The 19111-nt window shown below is 31.8% G+C and overlaps 1 pseudogene; it reads left to right on the plus strand.

The window, feature by feature from the left end:
* Positions 1 to 15201: 15201 nt before the first annotated feature.
* On the plus strand, positions 15202 to 18823 carry LOC120199177 (annotated as a pseudogene).
* Positions 18824 to 19111: the final 288 nt, after the last annotated feature.

Genomic DNA, 19111 nt, shown 5'->3' on the forward strand with positions numbered 1-19111 from the left:
CAATCTTGAAAATGATTCCACAACATCAATAACCTCAAAATCCATCATCAATCCATAAGAACCTAACGTCTTCTTCAACCCAAAAATTTGGGATCTAAGTACTTAAGCAAGATTAGCATGCAATAATGGTATCAAATGATGGAGCTCTTTGAATAGAATAATTTTCTATTTCACGCTTTAATCCAAAAACGAAAGGAAATTTCTCAAAAATAAAAGAAAATCTCTTAGCTAGGGTTTATGGTTCAAGACTAGAAAGGATGAAGATGAGCTTGCTCTCATGAAATTGCTAGTTAATCTCATGTTAATTAGTCATTTATTAAGTTTAAATAATTTTAAAATTCATTTAATCATAAATGACAATTTTACTATTAATGAAACTTGATAATTACATCCATACCAAGCCACATGCTACTTATTATCTTTCCAAAGTCAAAGATGGCCAAATTATTGTTCCCTTTACAACTTTGCCCGTGAGTTTTTCCAAAAATTTCAATCTTGTCATTTTCATCCAATGATCCAAATTGAACATGGAAATAAATTCTCAAATCCAATAATGCATATTATTTTCCATTATTTTAAATTGTGGAAATAATATTTCTAAGCTTAATTTATCATCCTTCAAATTTTCCCAAAATTTCTATTCAATCTCATTTACCAATTTTTTACCAAATTTTAACACTTTATAAATTTTAACATAAATTCCGGATCAAAAATCTGATTCCTACCAAAATGTTTTTCTTAGGGATGAACTATTATTTATGGAATAATTTTTTTTTTGGGAAAACTATAACTTTGGTCTCTGAACATTTCCAAATTTTATACTTTGGCCACTAAACTTTCAAAATTTATGTTTTGGTCACTAATCAAATTTTGGGGTATTACATATCTATCGAGCTTATTAAATTAAAACTCATATTCATACATAGATTTGATTCCTTGAATCAGGTTGAAAAAACCATGCTTCATCTTAGTGATGAACTGCTCCCCAATATTTTTTTTAAAAAGCCTCCTAAAAGAACTACCAAGTAATCTGGTCCAGAGGAACATGCGTAGTCATATTTGTCCACCAAATGCGATTCTAACCTCACAATAATGAAACTATTCCATCCAATTTTTCCTCATTTGAAGAGTGGAGACTTTCCAACATGATCTTGACAACATTCAACCACATATCCACCACAATTGGGCATTCATTCGCTTCACCTTTAAATTCAGATACCCCTAAAGTTTTCAATTCTTTTAGAATTGGAACCCTCGAGGTCGAAGGTGTAGGAGGTGGAGACAGAGGAGAGGAAGGTGCTGTTACTGGCTGATATCGAGCCAAAATAGCCTCCAAAGCTTGCAAAAACATCCCCTGGTCTGGAGCTGGCACTCCCTGATGTGTATGTACTCCCTGGTGATTGTGCTAAGCATGAGGTACATGCTTGACCTCATTTCTACTGCCACTACCAATTCCCTCAAGAACATCCTGTTTGGTAGCTCATCTCAAGCCCTCCAAATTTTACATCTAAACAATCATAATTATCTATACATTAATAAGGAGTTGCAACATGAATAAAATCATCAAACCATGTCAGATCAGAAATTTTGACCTCCTAGTAGCATGTACACTTTTCCAACGTAACATAGGCTCAGTTTAGGCCGAGAATCGGCTAAACCTGCAACTTTGATACCTATAAATGTAACACCCATAACCCGTATATGTCTCAAAATATGAGCTAAAGATGTTAGATCGATATTACATACTTTCGTTGAACATAAATGCTTAAAATTTTGTTTCATTTTAAAACATTTCTTTCTCAACTTTAAAATTATTTCATTGATTGTGTAAAATCAGAAAATAATATTTAAGCCTACGTATGAAAATCATCATGCACTAAGTATAACTTAGTGAGGCAGTAATAACTCAAGGAGAGATAAAACAATTTAACATAACCAAAATATAATGAAATATTTAAAAGAACTCTAATAAAATATTTAAATTCCAAACCGACTATTTAAGCCACCTTCCTCATCAGAGAACCTTAAATCAATATCATCTCATGATTTTATCAAAATCATGATAAATACTACTAGATAAAATAACCATATAATATTTCTTTCCATTCAGACACATTTCATAACTTTCATATTTCTTTTTCATAGCCTAAAGTATATTTATGATAATGCAAGGTGCGTGCGTAAGACATAATGTGTGCACTAAGCACTTCAGTGTGCTATCATCAGAATCAGAATATGCACTCCAAGTGTAATCATATCATTTGCACCGACGGTGCCAGTCATAATGTACACGAATGTACCAGATCAAAATCAGAATTACTCAACACAATGGCATGCCAAGTGAATCTACGACTCTCAATGCTACATTAAATGGGCTTTTCAGATAATATTATAATCGTTTAATAATCAACAATTCAATATCAAAATTATTTTCAATTCATCATCGTATGAACATAAACTTGGACAGTTCGTACACTAAACCATTCATAAAACTTCCATATAAACATTATGGAAATAATCCACAATTAATTAGAAATCATACTTTAAAATAACATGAGGTTGACTTATCTGAAGTCTTCCTCGATCAAAGTAATTAAATAAATAAATTGCACTCACCTTTGCCTCACTATCGAACCTTATATACAATACTCCTACTCACGTGCTTTTTCCTTTCCTTTCGAGTCGTTAGGATCACTAGGTTTATCTTGATCTGACAATATCATAATAATAACACAAAATAATCAGACTATATGTTAGTATCGTACTGACATAATCTAAACTCAATAATGTAAAAGTCTACAAAATAGAATCGATACATAATTGATATAAAACTAAATGGTACTTCTATCATAATATCAATTTCCAAAATGATCATTCAATTCCATAAACATTTACTTTCAACGTCAACCCTTCAACTTTTACATGCCTTGCATTCAAGTCACCAATTATGAATTCTTTTTAGGATTCATATAAACTTTTCCATAAATTTCACAATAGTCCTTCACCACTTTACTATTTCTAAACCAAACATTTAAAAAATTCAATCATATAAATAATATGCTCAACAAGTACTTAAACAATCGAAAATTCAACCATCAACTTTAGAAAACTGGTAATTCAATTCCAAACTAATATTTAAGCTCAAAAATTAGCAAGCTAATTAAATTTCCAGCACTGAAATTTCTTATCAAAACAATGCCATCACTTTTGGAAACTCACAAGTAAGTCCCAAACTTTCATGACTATTCGAATTCAACCTTGAAATTTAACCAAACTAACACTTTGGTTCAAAATCAACATTTCAACTTAAAATTTCAGCATTTCATAATTAAAAGTCAGCATTGAATACCCCAATTTACACATTTATGAATCAATGTCCCACAATTCTCAAAAATTACAAAATAACCTTTTAGTATCTCAAAGTTCCAAATTGATCCAATTCATTCTCCAAAGAATGTAGAATACATCTAATATCAATTCTAGACCATAGGAAAATTTCAACATTATTCCCTAATTTCCTTCCTTATGGTCGAACCTCCCCAAGTACTTAGGGTAGAATTTTCTTCAATTTCAAGCATGAATTCAACTTATTTGCATCCAAGTTATTCTAATCTTTATAATATCAAACTAAATCAAAATCTAATCATACTCAATAAACCCTAACTTGGTCGAACACTATATAGGCATCTACACATCATTTTAATAATTACATATGCTTTAGAATTAATCTACAGCGTCAATAACATAATAATCTTTTATCAAATCTTTAAAATCCACAAACCCTTCATAAGCCCTAATTTCCAAACTCATCATATAAGCATGTTCACCGTGTAATATTTATACCAAATAATAGAGAATTTCATGTAAAATAATTCTCTATCTAATAGTTTATTCCAAAATTCAAGTACATATCTTCAAAAATCAAAAATAAAATTCTTACCTTCTAGCAATGGTATTTTCGATTATTCTGGTATTAATCATCCTTAACACATTGCTCACAATAATATAATTTGATTTAAAATTCAATTGATGAGAAATCCCAAATTTTCTATTAATGAATCTTGATAATTACCAAATGCCATTGCAATATCTTCCATTAAAATATTCCTTAGTCAAAGATGAACCAATTTGAGTAAAATTACATTTTAGTCACTAAATTTCTTTTGTTCGACCAAATATGAAAAATTAACTTCAATTCCACTGATCCATGACAATTTCTGTAATCTAAAATATGGAAATAAATATTTTCAACCCTTATCTAGCATCCTTCAATTTTTTAAGAAATTATGGTTCAATCTGATTATCCTATTTCTATACTAAACATTATCACTTTATAGTTTTTAATACAAATCCAGTACCCAAAATCTGATTCCCACGAAAATTCTTATTTTTAGGAAAAATTATTCATTTACAGTCTAAAATATATAACTTTTTCAAAATTACATTTTTATCCTTGAATTTTCATAAAGTTTATACTTTAGCCACTAAACTTTCAAAACATACATTTTAGTCACTAACCAAAATTTGGGGTATTATAACTCCCATTTCCGTAAAATATTTCTATTTTTTTTTACTTCTACGAGGAGTTCATCACACCTACTATCCTAGACTTGAAAATGAGGTGGAGCAAACACCCCATCCCCTAACCTATTCAGCAGAATCATCCAATGAGTACTACCATTCACTTATATGCTATGTTACAATTTATTCAAGGGGTTTTCTAGGAAAGTAATGCAAAGTGAGGTGTCCCTCTACAAGTTATGCTTTAGCATTTATTTACGATTCAAAATATTCAATAAACACAAGTAAACTTAATTTAATCCTTTCATGCTTTCATTTATCTTTCATGTTCATTATTATCAATTCATACTAAGGCATGCAAGAGTTATTCATAAAAATTTCTAAAAGCCTTAAGCATAGATAACATGCAATCGTGTATATGTCAATCATAAAGAATCAAGTCCTACAGTCAATTACTTCATGCTAGCTCATGGGTTGTTGTTTCCACTTGAGTAGCCACCTCCTTTTGAGTAATTACTTCCTTTGGAGTAGTTGTCTCCCTCGGTGCCACGAGTAGAGACTCCAGGAAAAGAGAAGTCAGTCGAGGTTTGGGTAATATCTCCTTAAAAAAAGAGACCATGACATCATCCTCTCCTTTACATAATTATAGAAGATGCTCATGGTGTTCTTTATCTCCTCTAGTTGTTTCTTCGTGTGTCGAGTAGGGGCCACTATGGAAGTCAGTCTTATTGTAGTAATAGTTTTTGCACCATTGTCAAGTGTCTCTTTAGGAGAATCTTCATTGTATCGCATTAAGCCTAAGATTTTATCCTTCGTTAAGCCTTGCTTCCCTAGGACTACCTCATTAAAGGTGTCTTCATGAATGTTCTTCAACCAATAGAGGGCTATGATTATGTTGGGAAAGATCAAAGAGTTAATTTGCATTTGAGGCATGCATAAAATTCATCTAAAATGATCTTCCCTACATCAGTTGGTCTGCCCATGACAATGGAGTGTAGTAACACTATTCTATTGAGGGAGACAATAGTGTGATGAGATTTGGGCATTAGGGGAGTTTTGAGGAAGTGATTCCATATTTTCGTGTTAGGCTTAAGACTTTTCTTCTCCACTGTCATGTGGATTCATCCCACTTGTATCCTTTGAAGCACAAATCTTGAAAAATTTCTTTCTAAGTTTAAGCATCGGTACTATCAATAAAAAGGTATGTTGGTCGATAATGTTCTTCAAACTTAAAAAAAAATTTATTACTGCAGTAGTGTATTTGATGTTCTCTCCTCACACAAACATGTTTGACTGAGTAGGGCTCATGAGATGAGTGTAGAAATCCCTAACCAAGGTCATGTCTACAGGGCCTAAGTACTGAACAAACTTTTGCAAGTTTTGCTTTTTCACTACGTCCATGATTTCTTTATCAAGCCCTTCCTCTTTACTTAGAGAGAAAATTAGAACCAAATCTAGGAAACCCTTCACTCTTTAATTTGTTGGAACCTTGTTTTTATTGCCTCATTAAGGAACTTGTCGATCTGAATCACTTGTTAGCCTTGCGAACTGCTTTCAACACCTATTACATTCTAACACTTAGGTATATTAAAGAACAAGAAGACAATGACTTTGTTTTTTGGAAAGGATTTATTCCTTGAAGATGGGGAAGAAGAAAGAGATGTGGTTAAGTGAAATAAAGAAAAAATAAAGACAAAAATGGTTTTGGAAAAAAATATGAAAAGGCTACTGGAATTAATGGGGCTGACAATTATAGGTTTTTGGGAGTAGGGAGATGTGATAAAAGTTAATGAAAAGTGATAAAGTAGAAAAGAGAATATGAAAAGTGTAACGATTAGGGTAATAGGTTTGATATTCAAAAACAAAATAACTCCCTCCCTTTTTACTTTTCAATGCTACCTAAAAGTTTTGGGATTTGTGGGGTGTTTTCTCAACTTCTCTTCTTAAGGTAAGGACCAAACCCTAAGCCCAAAAAGAAATGTCTTCTTCCTGGGTTAAAATCTTAGTTGTTGTCTGTAGCCAGAATAATTAAATAACAAAAATTGAAATTAAACATGAAATAATGAACTAAAAGAAAAAACAAAAAAATAATTTATTTATCTACATTCACATAAAAATAACAAAATGATATAGAAGGAATGGAGAAAAGGTGAAGAGATTCAAACTTTCAGGCATCATGGATAATCAAAGACTATTTATCGAAAAGGATTGGGGAACCATTTTAGGTCTTCAATCATTATCGACCTTGAAGACAATTCCATCATCAATGTTCCTGATACTTATAGTTCCATGTAGATAAACCTTGTGCACTATGAAAGGTCTCGACAATCTTGACTTGATTTTCCCAGCGAAAAACTTGAACATAGAGTTGTAAAGGGTAACTTGACTTTCAGTAAAAAGTCATGGAAAAAGACGTTTGTCATGCCACCTCTTTGTTTTCTCCTTATACAACTGTGTATTCTCATAGGGTTGGACCCTATATTATTCAATCTCATTTAGCTGTAACAATATTATTCAATCTCTCTAATCAAATTAAAACTTAACTTATATATTTATCAAAATTTTGAACATCCTATAAAAACCCCAGAGTCATCAGTAAATTCAACGATCTTAGGGTCCTCTTCAATCTCAAATTTTCTTGTTTATCCTCTAAACATACCAGTCAATTGCACTAAATTGATATCTTCGTTCTTTAAATGATCCAACCTTTCTAGGTGAAATACTAAAGTTATCTCTATTTTGTTTGAGTCAATTACAATCTCAATCTTCTTTTTATCATTTTCAGTTTTCTTATCCTTACTCTTAGCTTCATCCTGAAGCTTAAAATCAATCATTCGAGACGATCTTTCTACCGCGACATCTAACTCAACCACATTTCAATTTTACGTTAGCAAGGAGCAGCATCAACAATTAAATCACCTTACCATACCAGATCAATAATATTGACATCTTGGTGGCATGTACACATTTTTAACATAAAACAGGCTCAGTTTAGGGCGAGAATCGGCTAAACCCACAGCTCTAGTACTAATAATTGTAACACCCTTAACTTGTATAAGTACCTAAATACGAGTTAAAAATGTCACACTGATTTTTTATAACATAACATACTCCCATAAAATTTTGTTTCATTTTAAAATTTCAATTTATCAATTAAAACCAATTTAATTAATCATGTAAAAAATAAAATAATATATTATCATCTGATTTAAATCCAACTTTAGGTAGAAACTAGGAAATTTGGCGTTGTTTCATAACATATATAAACTGCCAAAACACTACCTAATTCAAAAATCAATCAATTAACTTTAAAAATAATAATATAAAATACTATTCATTTATATTGCTACTTATATCTACTACCAACCATATAAAGTAGTTATATTAGAGCAAAAAGAATATTCATAATATACATGCCACTAACAAGCCAAAATAATATCAAGATGCCTTACTACTACTATAGGCCGGTATGATTTCCCAAGAAGAGATGCTCATAGTGCTCCTCACATCTTGTCCTTATCCTTTTCTTTACCTACGCTTGAAAATATCAAATGCTAAGTATAATTTAGTGAGGCATTATAATAAATCAAGGTGAGATAAAATATAAAACAGCTTATTAAAATCAAAATATTATAATTCATTATATATAACTTTTGAAATTCACAAATCGACTTTAATAAGTAATTTCCTCATATTTGAAACCTTTCAAAATGAATATCTCACATATTAGTAAAAAACATGACAATCAAATGTCATATCATAATAATTGATAAAATATGCATCTTCATTCAATCACATTTCTAGTTCTCATAACCAGCACTTTAACCTTTCATTATTTTGAAATTCATAACTCATCCTCAGATTCATAGCCTAATGTATATTTAAAGAGAAAGTAAGGTATATGATTCAGACGAGTGAGCGCAATAAGCGCTCCAAGTGCTGACATCAGAAAACAAAATATACACTTCAAGGGCCTCATATCATTTGCAACCAACGGAGCTACATATAACGTACACGAATGTACAATATCAACATCATTAAATAGTGATCACTCCACCTCATGACATGTCAATTGTACCTACGACTCTCAATGTACCATACAATGGGCTTTACTATTAATTATTTCATTTATAAATTCAACATTTCTAATCAGTGACATTTTCAAACATCTTTTATCAAAACCAGTGCATTGGGTAGTTTATACCCGAAATCATCCATAATTAAAATACATATATAATATAAAATACTTTATGCAATTCATGCTCTAAAATCATTCTAGAGTATCCATTCAAATATCCTTTCAGAAAATATTATATAAAACATATTGGATAATTCATACCCAAAATAAATCATAAATCATTTCGGTAAATATTATGGAAATATTCCATAATTTGATTCAAATATTTCTTTAAAAAATCGTCCGAGGTTAACTTATCGTAAGTCTTCCTCAATCAGTATAATTAAAGAAATAAATGCACTCACATTATTTTCTCACTAGAACCTTTTATGATGATAACCTTTTAGTCTCGTATTATATCCTTTACTTTTGATTCCCTTTGCTCACTATATATGCATACACACATATATATATAGCAGTCTAAATAAAATCATCTACACAACATAAAATGTTCAAAACATATATTAGTATTGTACAACATATCCAAATACAATAATAAAATCTATAATTTATATTTGATACATATTCAATAAAATTTCACTTCACTATTCAATAACAGCTTCAATATTTCTAATATGACACTTCAATCCTTTATATTTTCATATTCATCACCAAACTACTCAATTTTTATAAACTTTACAATTTAGTCACCATATATTAATTCTTTTAGAATTCAGAACAACTTTTCCAATTAATTCAATCCAAACATAATACCAAAATTTCCAACATTAAAATAATATATTCAATCTAATACAATCGCATTTTTAAACTTGTCATTCAACCCCCAAAATTTCTAATTCTTTCGAGTAAACCACTAAACTTAACCAAATTTGCAATTTGGTTCCAAATCATCATTCTAACTTCAAATTATATATGTGAGTGACAAATGTGCATATGTCAAGACCACAAACATTATATATGTGAATCCATATTTATATGTTGATGTCAAACTCATTGTTGGAAGTAACAATGAAATGATAAAACATACCAAAGACACGTTAAGTTCAAGATTTGACATGAAAGATATGAGGATGGTCGATACGATTTTGGCATCCAAATTAAAAGGTCATCTAAATGCCTCATACTAATTCAATCACAGTGTACGGGCAAAACTTTTGAAAACTTATTAAGAATGATTCTGGTATAGCCATAACTCAAATAGATTTTTGTTCACATTTATCTAAAAAATGGTGGAAGTGTTCACCAAGTGGAATATGCAAGGGTCATAGGCAGCCTAATGTATCTCATAAGTTATACTAGACCATGCATCATTTTTACTGTGAGTAGTTTAAATAGAATTACAAGCAATCAATGTGAAACCACTGGAAAATGATAACTAGCGTATTGAGATAACTCATATATACTTGAGATTATAGATTACATTATCCAAAGGTCCTACTGTCCTAGAAGGATACTCTGATGCCAATAAGAAATCTGATATTAAGACACCAAAGGTACAAGTGGATATGTATTCATTTTTGGAGGATGAGGTTTAGATGAAAATCCTAAAGGCGAACTATTTTAACTGGATCCACAATGGAATCTAAGCATATAGCTCTTGACAAATAGGAGAAGTAGAGTGGCTTCGATACTTTCTTGAGGATATACCTGAATGGCCAAAACTAGTGCAAACAGTATGCACATAATGTGAAAACCTATAAACAATTACTAGAGTACAAAACATCATGTATAGTGTTAAATTAATGTGATGATACGTATATTGCTATAACATTTAACGTATGTTCATGTCGTATATCAAAAAATAAAGTGGATACAAAAGGTGTATCGGATGTCGAACCCATAGAAAGTAAGTAATTACAGCTTAAAATTGTTAACTTCAAAGATAAAGAGATGAATATTGAAATTGGGTAGTAAAAAATATAGAAAATATATTAAAAACATGATAGAAATGTCAGGTAATGTAGTAGCCATCAAGAGAGCAAATAGACCATTGGACCAATGAATGTTGTTGTGATTTAGTAGTTAACAATATGATTATGATGTGAAAATACAGTTATGTAGAATGTAATGATTAACATATTAATCTCCTTTCAAAGATTAAGCACTTAACCAATAAAAATAAATTTTCACAAATTTCATTAATCAAGTAATTAACAAAGCATGGCAACATGTAACATACATCTCCATATGCTTAAACTCACTTTCGTAAATACCAATGTTGTACATAAGTAGCATGCAACCTCAATGTTGTTCATTTCAAAAAAATTAACTAACATTGACATACATAAAGATATATCCATTTCTAAAAAAATCAAATGAAGTTCCAACACATAAAAGTATCAATTCAAGATAATATCATAAAATAAACATTTCATCGAACGCCTTCTTTTTGAATCCAAACAACACCATAAAATAAATCATTCAAACTTAACAAAGTTCTTCCCTCTTTCAAGTAAAAGCACTATAGAAAGCTTGAACCCCAAATGCTCACCAATACTACGACCATTTTATTGCTCCAGCTGTTGTTATATTCCCAATAAGATTTAAACCTTTATAAGCGGAGTATGAAAGAAGAAAATAAAATAGAGATGAAGAAAGGTTGAAGAAAGTTGTGAAAAGTGTTAAAGGAGGCCTTATTTATAATCCCTAAAGGTCAAAGCATTCACCAATAGGTAAAATATGATATTTTCTATATTTCAGACATTTTACATTGTATTAGATAGCTTTCTGATTTCAAATTTTCTAAAATTACCTGCAGGGTCATTAGTTGATGTAGATTAAACTCCGCAATCGAGTACAACATCGTCTCATAGAAATGTTTATAGCATCAATAATGTCACAACATCAGCGTACCAAATTATAGCAAAATATCATAAAATAGCCCAAAAAGATATAAACTCGCTCTCAATATGTAAATGATGTAAAATATGATAAAACTAAACTTAAAATAATCTAAATATGATCCTAATGATGATTCAATTATAACACCCACAAACCGATACAGGTGACCTGATCCGATTCAAGGTGTCACATTAAGGCCACCGGAGTGACCCACAGTAAAAATACCAGAAAAATAAAAATTTACCAAACACAATTTAAAATCGTAAAACCATGTCAGAATAATTACAAAATTCAGAAGACATTTAATCATTAAAAAAATCCAGTAACACAATAAATATCAAAACTATTCAGACAAAATATGACATACATGCCCCTAATTATACTGGTATTGTACTCTACAAGCGACGCCAAAAGAACTCCATCACTGATGTCGAGAAGCAGATAATTGGAAAAGCATAAAACTTGCTTATTGATCGAGGTATATATGCTCTATTGATGAGATAAGGTTCTACTAATATTTCTTTGGTAATAGACATGAAGCTTATAGTTCAGCGGAACAGGTTTAGGAGATTGAAAACGGGTGTCTTATGTGTTCCCACAAAACTAAAATAAATGAAATCATAGTTTAAAAAAGTAGTAGTTTATTTCATCAAAACATATTTTTAAAACACAATAATACCCTCTAACCGAACAATCCATATGTAGTTCCCCGTAACTGCATCCATAAGGATTTACCCTAGGCCCAATAGGCATATAAGCCAACCTAAGGGAGCACCTTGGGTCCATAAGGACTTACCCTATGTCCATAAGGACCTATCTTAAGCACAAATCAAATGAGCCACCCTATGGGAGTGCCATAGGGTCCATAAGGTTTTACCACTAGGCCCATTGAGCCCAGGAACCCACCCAATGGTTACCTGCAAAACTCCATAACAAATCCCAATAATATCCTAGTATAAATCATATCATACATATAGTAAACAGTAATCAGTAATACCATAGATCAGAAGCCATATATAATATATATATAAAAAATAGAGATCAAAGATCAGGTTTTTATTTCAGATATCATTGTCATGCTTTTTTATAATCATATAAAACACCTTTATGCATGGGAAAGACACTAGAGTATTAATATATTTTTCAGAGGCACATGGTAGTTATCAAGAATAGAAAATATGTTGCTTTAGTAGATTTATCGAATTTCATATATGTGATCCCTATTAAAAGGGTTCGATTACTAATGGATCTAATCAAATATTTAGAGATTGATGCTTCTGGATTATATAGGATTTAAGTGCATCATTAATGTATTTAGGAACCTTTAAATCATAATAATTTACAATTTTATATATAACCAGAGTGATTCCATTATTTAGGCCATCAGGGTAGTTTGGACATTTTGATTTTTGATGGATTCTTAGTAACTTAATCCAATAAGGGTGAAATGATGATTTATGATATTCAACATTCATGTTTATTTATCAAGATATTTGGTCAGCTCGAATTGAACAAATTCTAGCACTGCGATCTCCGCCGATCATTAGAATCGAAATACCTTATGAATTTTTACTTTTTAACACTGACTGCTCTAATTGAATTGATCATCTTCAGAGTAATCGTTGAAGGAATCTAGAGAGCTAAACTAATATTTTGGTGTTATTTATATTATTATGAATTGTAATAATATCCAGAGTGACCGACGTGTTTGGGTCATCTCCATAACATTTAGGGGTCGTTACAAATATTTAATGTTTCACTGGTACTTTCAGAACTTGTCCACAAATATTTCCTTAATACATATCATGAGAGTATTTGGGTCATTTCAGTACTCGTGGTTATTCTGGTCATTTTATGATTTGAGGGTATTTCAATCATTTTAGGGTCTAAGGGTAATTTGATCATTTCAAAACTCGAGGATAATTTAGTCATTTTAAATACTTCAGCAACGTGTCATACTTTCAATAATCTAATCTTCAAATGATCTTTCACGAACTAGAATATTAACTTTATAAGTATTCCAAAGGTATAAGCTGACTTTCGGGGTTTCTTAATAGGTCAAAAATTCAATTGATGATTCAAAGGTTCAAATGGAACAAAATATGAGTTCTCAAGTCATTTTCACTATCACGATCATCCTTAATCCTTTTTTTCAAATTTAATGGTATTTTCACAATTTTTCTATCAGAGTTTTATGACATTAACACTTTTAAAGGTAATCTTCAGAATTTAAGGATCCTGAGGGTAAATCCTTTACCGATTAATCATTAACCTTTAATATATTTCATATCAGTCTTCCAATATTCTTACACAATTTAATTAAGTCATAACTAGTTTACACTTTCTGTAGTATTCAGTTCGAGTCCACCATAATCAAAGGTGTATAAAAGACCAATCATTTTCAAATATTCATTATCCAATACCATGTTTCATAAAGCATGCAAAAAGATAGTAAACTATTACCTCGATTTTTAAGCCACATTGGTCATTCATTTAACACCATTTGATCGCTCTCGTACTTTAATTTCATGTCTCACAATGTCTAAGATACATGGCAAAACAAATTACGTAGGAAATAGAACTTAAATATGGAAATTGGATTGAATTAGGAAAAACGGACTTCAGATTTGGACTCAGGACGTAGAAAAACATAAGATATGACTTTTAGAAAATTTTGACTTTTTGGTCAAAGTTAACTATCAACCCTGGTCAAAGTCATGGTCAACTCTGGTCAGGTTAACGGTTGGCTCAGTTCGTGGCTCGTGGATCAGTTCGACTCGTGGCTCACAGCTCAGCTCGGGTGGGTCGATATACCAGGCTCAGACTGGTCCAGCTGTGAACTGGGCTAGAAGGTTAAACCAAAAACAAAAAGAAGCCCACATGCCAGGACAGTGCGTGTGGTGTCAAAATAGTTGGTGGAGGCGGTTCAATTATTCCCCACGCATCCACTTACATGATCATCCTAGATCTTTGTAATAACTAACCGAATCTATGATTAAATAGCCAAAAAAGTTGACTAAGAGCTTACCCACGGAGGAAAAGCAGAAGGGCAATGACATGGTAGTAAAGGGGGACACAGATACCTAGGGATTAGTATGGGTCGAGTTTGGTTCGGGTTTCAGCCAACCCGACCCAAAAAATATATACCCTCCACCCTACCCGAAACTGACCATTTTTTGTGAAAAATCCGAACCCGATCCGACCTGGCCTGAAATAATAAAATATTATTTTTTTTGAATAAAAATAATTATTTAATTGAAAAAATAATATAGAGGGGTATTATTATAATTATTCCTAAATATGAGGTAAAATTATATTTTTTTCTGAACTGGTCAGGTCGGGTATTTTTCACCCGAATCTAACCCAACCTAAACATCACCTTTAAAAAAACACAACCTGACTCGAACCCAAATTTTTTTTTAAAACCCGACCAGATCGGGTCAGGTCAGGTAGGAACCTATCAAGTTCGGGTACCATGCCCACCCCTACGGATACCTGGGTGTTGTTAAAAAATACTAGAGGATCTTGGTGAAAGAGGAAGTGAGATGAAACGATGACGAAATCAATCGAAAAATGAAGAAACTTTGCGGTGGTAGTTTAGTTCTCTGATGAGATTTCGAACGTCGATTTACGACGAATGATGGTGTTCCATGACACGAGATTATAGGGGTTTTGGTTGGACTAGAACAATTAGTATTTTGATGGTGACTGTGGCAGCCACGGACAACGAAGACGTGATCGACGGTGGCGGGCCAAGGTTAAGTGATGGTGAAAGTTTGTATATATTTTTGGTGATTTTGGGAAGGCTTGGGATTAACTGAAAATCTTTTGGGGGCTTTACAAAATCTGATATATCAAGTTTAAAAGATATTTTAATTAAAATAAACCAATAACTGTGCCCTAGTCTAATGGCTAAGGCATGGCACACAATGTCTAAGGTTTGGGGTTCAATTCCACTCATCCACCCATTTTAGAATATCTCAACTATTCCTTTTTTCTGACCAGTGATGGTCAAAATTGGGGCTAAGTCCTTGAACTTTTAAATAAATTTAAAAACTATCTCAAAATTCAAAAACTCACAAATTGGTCCCAAAAATTGATTAAATAAGTTTAAATAAACAAAACTTAACAATTAGGGTGTGACATAAATAATAACTCTTTTGGAGAGTTATCACAAGGGATATGCGTCGTAGAAATAATATTGTTAGACAATTAATCTCAAAGGGAGTTATCTCTATTAATTTTGTAAGATCAAAGGATAACATTGCGAATCCACTAACCGAGGGGTTAGATCAAGATCAAGTTGAGAAAACATTTAAATGAATAGGTCTAAAGCCCATGGAAATTAAAGGTGTTATGTAAAATAAAACCCTACCTTCTTGATAGGAGATCCCTAAATCTAGGTTTAAAGGGACAACCTAATTACATAAATTATATACAGTCAGTGTGGGGGTTTCTAATCTCATGTCTACACCTATGATGTAAGCAGTGATTCAAGTGGTATAGTTTAAACAAGGCATTTAGTGACCATTGTGTGCTTTAGTGAGACGAGCAACATAAGTCACCTTTGTAAGAGTGAAGTGGGCCGCTTCAAGGAGATTATAAGGCATAGTTATTTCAAAATCTTGTAAAACCAAGTGATGTTCATGGCTATATGGACATACCTATGAGAATTAATATACTTGTCAGAAAGATAGTTGTGTGAAGTATATCATCATTTACACAAATGACAGAATAGTTCCAAGACATCACATCTACTGGTTAGTCAATAAAGTAAATATACTACCACAAGAAAAGTTTCAAAAGACACCTACCTAACCTATGCAACTATCGTTCATATGGTCTATCACCACATAAAGTCAAAATGTTCTAATAAAATCATCAATTTTGTTTAAGTGGGGGTTGTTGGAAAAGTTATGAAATATTCACAATGATATCTCATATTCTCAAAATGGTTGAGTGATGAATAAGAAATTGATTCTAAAAGTAGGGTACATATGAATTGTACTCTGTAAGAAAAATGAAAAAATCAATATCCCACATTGTCGGATAACAAGAATGAGAATGGTTTATATACACCAAACCACTTGCTAGTTATTGAATTACTTGTTAAAACTGTGCCTCGTGCACAGGTGCAAGAAGAACAAATCCAAGCTCACCAAACCCATCGGGGTTGAGGGTACACTAACATGACGTGGGCGACATGTATGTTTGAACTGTTCAGGCCCTCCTGGGTCCTACGGATATTTTTCAACGTATCAGTTTGAATATTTTGAATTAAAAAAGATATTATGTGGTTTACTTTAATTCGAATATTAATATGGTATATCTTGTAGTTCACGTATATATTCTATTAAATGCAGTATTAATTTATTACTGTCAAATATATTCATATACTCATTAATAACCTTACATTTCAGAATATAGTCTTCCCAATTCTTCTCTTATGAAAAACTCTATAAATACCGTGTAAACCTACTAGGTTAAACACAACTCAAAAACTCTTTTCTTCTTCTTTAGTTTTTGGTGATATCCTCAGGCAAGATATAGTTTGTGATCTCTATAGTTTTGCTACTATACACTGATCATCTTATTATTGTATCTTGGAAAACAGATGACCAAAGATCTCGAGTACTAAAGAGTGGCCGAAAATTTATCTTAAGGAAACTATGTAACTACAGGCCTCAACTAGTTTTCAGTTCATTATTATGTCGGCATTCAAGTTCTTTACTATAAACTATATTTTTTAATAAAAAATCTATTTTTTCCTTTTTATCTTAAATTTTTATACTTGTAACAAAAAACTAGTACACTACAGCAAAACATGTATCACTAAATTTATACATATAGCGGCATTAATATCCAAAACGCCACAAAATTGTAACACTAATGGCGTTTTTCCATAAACGTCGCTAAAACTCATACTTTAGCGGTGTTTACTTTACAAACACCGCTAAAACTCGTACTTTAGCATCGTTTTTTCACAAATGCTGCTACATATAAGTATTTTAGTGGTGTTTTTAAACAAATGCCGCCCCAGAATCCTACTTTAGCGGTGTTTCTAAAGAAATGTCGTAATAGGGTACATATATTGTGTCATTTCTAGACAAACGTAGCTACAACCTAGTACTGTAGTGGCATTTATAAACAAACGCCACAAAATAATCGTTCTTTAGTGGCGCTTTTGAAACAAAAGTCGAAATAGTTTGGAATTTTTGTGGCATTTTTTTAAAAAACACCACAATATATTGTATCTTTATTGGCGTTTTGTTTGAAAACACCATAATATTATTCAGAAAAAGAAAGAAGCCCAAATGTTGTTTTATTATGGGGCAAAGTGTTCAAAAACAATAGTTAAAGCTTAAGCAAAGTCCATTCTTAGGTTTTTTTAGCCACCTTTAATCGCCGACGTAATTCTAGTACATTCGTACAGGTTCGAGCTTTTTGTTGGCGAATATACAATATCGTGGCCTTCTACTCGTGTTATCTTCATTTGTCCCTACAGTTTTTGAGGTAAGTATCAAATCTTTCGAAATGAACTCATCGAGATTTCTCAGATATAAAAGCTCTTAAAAATCATCAAAAACACATCTTTGATTCATCAATGTTATCCAAAGCACAAAGAAAACCCAATTGCTCAAACACAAAACCCTTTTGGGTTTTTAGTTGTTTCCCGATATTCAACTCAATCCACCAAGTTTCTTGAGTATCAGATGTCCTCTATCACATGGGTGTTATTCATGGCAGAAAATAAAAGCTAGTTAATCGTGTCAAAATATGTGATTATATCAAGTCTTTAGGAATAATTTTCGATGAATTAGAGAATCTAGAATTACCTTCTATTGTTGAAGTTATGTGTGAACATGTCCGGGTTTTATAGAAGCTTGGATTAACCATTGGTGATATCAATGAATACCCTTTAATGCTCGGTTGTAGCATGCGTAAAAACATGATACCTGTGTTGGGTTACTTGGAAAAAATCAGTATCCCAAAGTCAAAACTAGGGGAGTTTGTTAAGAACTATCTGTAGGTGTTGCATATGAGTGTGGTTGTTGAGCTTTCCCAAGTTATTAAGTTTCTTATGGGGCTTGATGTCGTGAAGCATGATATCGGATACATTTTGCATAAGTATCCAGAGTTGTTGGGTTTAAGCTTGAGGGGACCATGAGTACTTCGGTTGATTATTTTGTGAGCATCGGGGTTAGTCCGAGAGATATTGGTCTTATGGTGACACAATGTCCATATTTGTTAGGGATAAGAGTTGGGACTGTGATTAAGCCACTTGTGGACTACTTGGTTTCGACTTGGTTTTATAATAATTAGGTCTTAGTAAAATGTTGATTTGTCTAAATGATTATATTATTTAGTTGGATTTAACAGTTGAATTCAAAATGATCTTATTAGTTTGTCTTCTTGGTAATATAATAATGTTAGAAGTTGGAACATTATTGACAAGCATGTATATTTTGCATGTATGATTTAATAGTTTGGTTGAATGATGATTGTAATACCCTAAATAGTAGGTGAGTGACTAATTTGAAAGGAATTAAAAATTTGGAGGACTAAATTAAATAAAAGGTAGAGTATAAGAAAATTACTTAAGCAAGACCA

This window comes from Hibiscus syriacus, unplaced genomic scaffold (assembly GCF_006381635.1).
Source record: "Hibiscus syriacus cultivar Baekdansim isolate YM2019G1 unplaced genomic scaffold, ASM638163v2 tig00005377_pilon, whole genome shotgun sequence".
Taxonomy (NCBI): Eukaryota; Viridiplantae; Streptophyta; class Magnoliopsida; order Malvales; family Malvaceae; genus Hibiscus; species Hibiscus syriacus.